Source organism: Tenrec ecaudatus, chromosome 10, assembly GCF_050624435.1.
Source record: "Tenrec ecaudatus isolate mTenEca1 chromosome 10, mTenEca1.hap1, whole genome shotgun sequence".
Taxonomy (NCBI): domain Eukaryota; kingdom Metazoa; phylum Chordata; class Mammalia; order Afrosoricida; family Tenrecidae; genus Tenrec; species Tenrec ecaudatus.
This window is the reverse complement of record NC_134539.1, coordinates 115,110,721-115,115,697: the sequence shown is the minus strand read 5'-3', so window position 1 is coordinate 115,115,697 and position 4,977 is coordinate 115,110,721. Positions and strand designations below refer to the sequence as shown.

The following is a 4,977-nucleotide window of genomic DNA, read 5'->3' as shown; positions in this document are numbered from 1 at the left end:
GCACTTCCCCCTTCATTCACTATGGTAAGATTTTTTTTTTGATGATGCCTTATCCCTGATCCCTTTGGCACCTCGTGATCGCACAGGCTGGTGTGCTTCTTCCATGTGGGCTTTGTTGCTTCTCAGCTAGATGGCCGCTTGTTCACCTTCAAGCCTTTAAGACCCTAGACACTATCTCTTTTGATAACCGGGCACCATCAGCTTTCTTTGCCACATTTGCTTATGCACCCATTTGTCCTTGGCGATCATATCATGGAGGTGTGCAGCCAATGATATGATTTTTTGTTCTTTGATGCCTGATTACTGATCCCTTCGGGACCACGTGATCACACAGGCTGGTGTGTTCTTCCATGTGGCTTTGTTGCTTCTGAGCTACACGGCCACTTGTTTATCTTCAAGCCTTTAAGACCCCAGACACTATCTCTTTTGATAGCCGGGCACCATCAGCTTTCTTCACCACATTTACTTGTTCACCCGCTTTGGCTTCAGCAGTTGTGTCAGGAGGGTGAGCATCATAGAATGCCAATTTAATAGAAGAAAGTATTCATGTGTTGAGGGAGTGCTTGAGTAGAGGCCCAAGGTCCTTCCTCCACCTTAATACTAAACCTATAAATATAGACACATAGATCTATTCCATATATATATGTATATATATATATGAAATGTACATGCCTTTGTCTAGACCTCTATAAATGCCCTTTGCCTCCTAGCTCTTTCCTCTATTTCCCTTGCTTTCCTCCTGCCCCACTATCATGCTCCATCCCCACCTGGGTTACAGCTATACCTCTTCTTTACGTAACCTTACCCTTGATCATTCCCTACCAGGCCTGCCACTCCCCCCTCACCACCAATTTGGATCCCATGTTGTTCCCTTGTCCCTGGGTTTGTTAACGCCATTTCCTTACCCCCCCACTTCACCCTATCCCAAGTCCCCCGGAACTGTCGGTCCCGTTATTTTTCCTCCAGTTAGTTCATCCAACCTGTCTTATTTAGACAGACCTGTGGAGATAATAACATGCACAAAAACAAGACAGAGGAAAACAAAGCAACAGTATACAACCAGACAACAAAACAGCAACAACAAACCACTGACAAAGAACAAAACAAAACACATCAAGAAAGAAAAGCTTGTAGTTAGTTCAAGGATTGTTTGTTGGCCTTTAGGAGTGTTTTCCAGTCCAGTCTGTTGGGGCACCACGCCCTGGCCCCAAAGTCCACTTTCAGCATTCCCTGGGGACCTCGCCACTCCATTCTCTTGCTGTTCCGCTGCACTCCCCAAGTGCTTTGCCTCGGTGTGGTGGGATCAGGTCAGGTGCAGTTCCCACACTGTGTCTCCGGTGCTGTCCCCTGTATTGCCCTTGGTCACTGAGTGGCATCATGTCTCATAGTGGGGCCAGCCATGTTGTTCTCTCTGTGGACTGGCTGCTCTACTCAGGAACATCATCCTCACGGCCTGGTGGGCCAGGCTGTGCTCCACTGTCTCCTCCTCCCCCTTCATCTGCTCCCGTGTGCTCTGATCAGACATGTCCCTCTCCCGGAGCTGCAGAATCAATGTCGTCCCTTGAAACAAACTCTTCTCGGGGGAGGGGCAGGAATCTACTTAATTGTTGGTGCCCTTTTATGCCCAACAGAACGAAACGTGCCCAGTCCAGCACCCTCCTCCAAAGAGTTATGTGGGAGCCCATTGCAGCCACTGTGTCAATCCCGGCTCCTCGGGGCTGATCCTCCGCTTTGCCAAGGTTTACAGGTTGACAGTACTGACAACGCACCTGTGACTGATGCAACATTGTGAACCCTCGTTTCTTCTCCTTCCTGTCCCCGCTCACCACTGATCAACTTTGGTCTCTCTGTGTTTGTCTTTTTCTATCATTAAGCTTATAGAATATTTGTCCTTTTGTGAGCGGCTCACTTCACCCAGTGTCATGTCAAGTTCCAGCCATCTGGTATGGTGGATCAGTCACTACAGCTTCTTGCCAAGTTTTTCTTAGCTTGACTCTCAGCAGTCGGCATAGTGACTTTACATTCCCGTTGGATGAGGCCAGGATCTGTATGCCTTCTCTCCCCGTTTTGTCCCTCTCCTACTGAGTGCCACTCCCGGTGTCTTGTTGGTTATCTGCAGCTGGCTATCTTTGGGGGCAGGATACGGTGCTTGATACCATTCTCCACAACCCTAAGACCGGCTGGACTAGATGGGACCCGATTGCCACCACGAACTGCTTTGAAAAGCATCAGATGAGAAGGTCCTGGAGAGAGGAGAAATAAAAACACGTGGAACTTAAATACATAACAGAATTTGCTTACTGGTCAGAGGGAGACAGGGGGAGGGACACCCCTGAGACTGGTCCTCAGTGAGTCTGCAGGGCGGGCCCTGCACCGACACTTGTGGTAACCGACCATGTGACATCAGATGGGCAGCATCCGCCCAGTGACCAGGTCCAGGGGGTTAGCAAAGGAGGAGGGACAGAAACAGAAAGCCCAAGGGTAAACGATGATCTACCGAGGGGATGGCCTGAAGCGAATTGTGTGTGAATTGCTGAACATCAAACTGTTCTGTAAACCGTCCCTGGTTCACAATAATTTTCTTTGAGACGATAGTGTGTGTAGGATAATTTATAAGGATATTTGAGGGCTAAGATGTTGCTGCCTTCTCTAAAGAGGGCTTCAGATTTCTTTTGCCTGGCAGGGGAGACCCCATGATCAGGAAGGTGGTTTGCCCAGGGCGAGGCTCACCCATTGCATTCTGCGTGTGCTGACCCCTGCGATCTCCCCAAATGCGGGAAACTCAACTGCATAACTTGTGGTAGTGGGGGGCTGCGCTCGCGCTTTCTGTAAATCAATGACTAAATAAACAAAATTTCTTTGTTGGGTGCCTAGAACTCACTGACATCAAGTTGATTCTGACCCACAGCGACCCTAGAGGACAAGGTTGAACTTCCCTTGAGGGATCTCAAGAGAATAACCCTTTCTGGGAGTAGAAAACCTTATTTTTCTCCCTTGGGGAGGCTGGGGCCTTGAACTGCTGACTTTGAGGTGAGCGGCCCGGTGTGTATCCACTATGCACCCAGGGCTCCTTGTTGTTGGGAACTTGGGGGCTCTCTGACCTGGGCTCACCTTGAGGTTCCTGGGCTCCTCAAATGTCTCAAAGCAGGGTTCAGTCCCTCCAGCAGCTTGGTTCTACCCCGCCTTCTGAGATGCAGCCTGTGGGGGCCCCGGCCCCCAGCGAGTGGTGTTTTGGCAGGGTTCTCCCTCTGCTTGAACTTCTGTCCCCTGGTTGACAGGGCAGCCGACTGCAAAGTCCCGCCTTGTGGCTGCCGCTGTAGGGCAGGCAGTCCCGGGTGACTAGCGACAGACTTGCTGACAACTTGTACTGGCGCGTCAATGCTCCGTAAATTTGCCCGCATTCTGAAATGATCGAACCGGCCTGTTGCCACAAATACTTCATCACATTCGCCTTCACTTGCTCCACAGGCAGCGCTGACCTCGTTGGAAAGGCTCGGTCCCCCTCTTGCATTGCACCCAGACTCAGTGAGCTCGACCACACACACCTGGCCTGACTCACCTACACATTCTTAAAAGACTCGGCCAGGGAGGGAGCGCGTCCAGAGCGTGGGCCTGCCTTGACGGTCAAAGCCCACACTGCAGAAGTGGCCAAGAGCATCGGGCTCCCCTCACCTCTTTGGGTGACCATGCTCCCCCAGAATTCCACCCGGTAATCTTCCCTCCATTGTTGGTTTGGCTGGCTCCCTGTGGCTTCTCTCCATTCAGCTGGTTTAGGTGTTTTCATGGGAAAGAGTGGTCCAAATTGCCCAGGAGAGGCAATCCCGGAGTTACCCACAGGATTTGTCCCTAACTGCGTTTGCCATGCTAACGGTTTCACGTGTGCCATTCCGAGACAATAAACATGCTCATCCTGTGTAACCACCACCACCACTCATTTCCAAGTTTGCTCGTCCCTCTTGATGGAAAGTCAGCGCCGCTTCTCACGGTCCTTCCTGCATCTTGCCGCTGTCGTCAGGGGCTGTGGAGCTGGCGCCGCCTGAGAGCAACTCAACACAGCACACCCGGTTCCAGCACCCTCCTCACAATCGTAATGCTGCGGTCCCCTTGCAGCCACTGTGTCCATCCATCTCCTCGAAGGGCTTTCACTTTGATGCTGAGCCTATACTTCAGGGGTGTCCAACTGGTGGCCCGCGGGCCGCATACCGCCCCAAGGTAATTTTTTTGTGGCCACGATGCTCTGAAATAAAATGTAACGAGGGAATTGTGTGTACAGTATTGCCTTCACTCCCCTAAGCACTATTTTCTTCATAACGATTTTTTCTATTTACATTTTATTTAAGAGCATCGTGGGCCACAAAAAATTACCTGCATGCAGCCTGTGGGCCACCAGTTTGACCCCCCTGCTCTGCTTGACCAAGCACGATGTCCTTTTCCAGGGACTGGTCTCTCCAAATAACACGTCCAAAGTATGTGAGGCAAAGCCTCGTGTGGTAGTCTGGGCACATTAGAGAAACAAATCCACAAAACTCATGTATAAGAGAGAGTTTTATATAAACGGTAAGTGCACATCAAGAAAACATCCCAACCCAGTGCTGCCCAAGCCCACAAGTCCAACATTAACCCATATGTCCAATACCAATCCACAGAGTCCTCCTCCATCTCACAAAATGCATGCAATGATGCCGACTGCAGGAGGAAAGCCGAATCAGTAAGCATGTAAACATCTCAGCACTGGCAGGGTCTCCACACGGCTGCTCCAGCAGCCAGGGCTGCATCGGGGTAGGTCCATGCGGCTTCTCCTCAGGGATGTCTTGCAGGAAGTGAGCTTTGCCAGCTGAAGCAGGGAACTGGCTCAGGCAGCTGCACCCTGGTCAGACCATCAGAAAGCAAGAGACTCGAGACCATGAAAGGCGAGGCTCACCGAGCCATTTATCCCTCCACCCTGCAATTAATCCCACATGTGTTTATCGGCCAGGT

General features: G+C 50.9%; 1 non-coding gene across 1 annotated transcript; it reads left to right on the top strand.

Annotated features, from left to right (window-relative positions):
* Positions 1–2,668: 2,668 nt before the first annotated feature.
* On the top strand, positions 2,669–2,831 carry LOC142460290 (U1 spliceosomal RNA). The gene has a single exon (XR_012786527.1). It is a non-coding gene; the product is annotated as a U1 spliceosomal RNA (small nuclear RNA).
* The last annotated feature ends 2,146 nt before the right edge of the window (positions 2,832–4,977 follow it).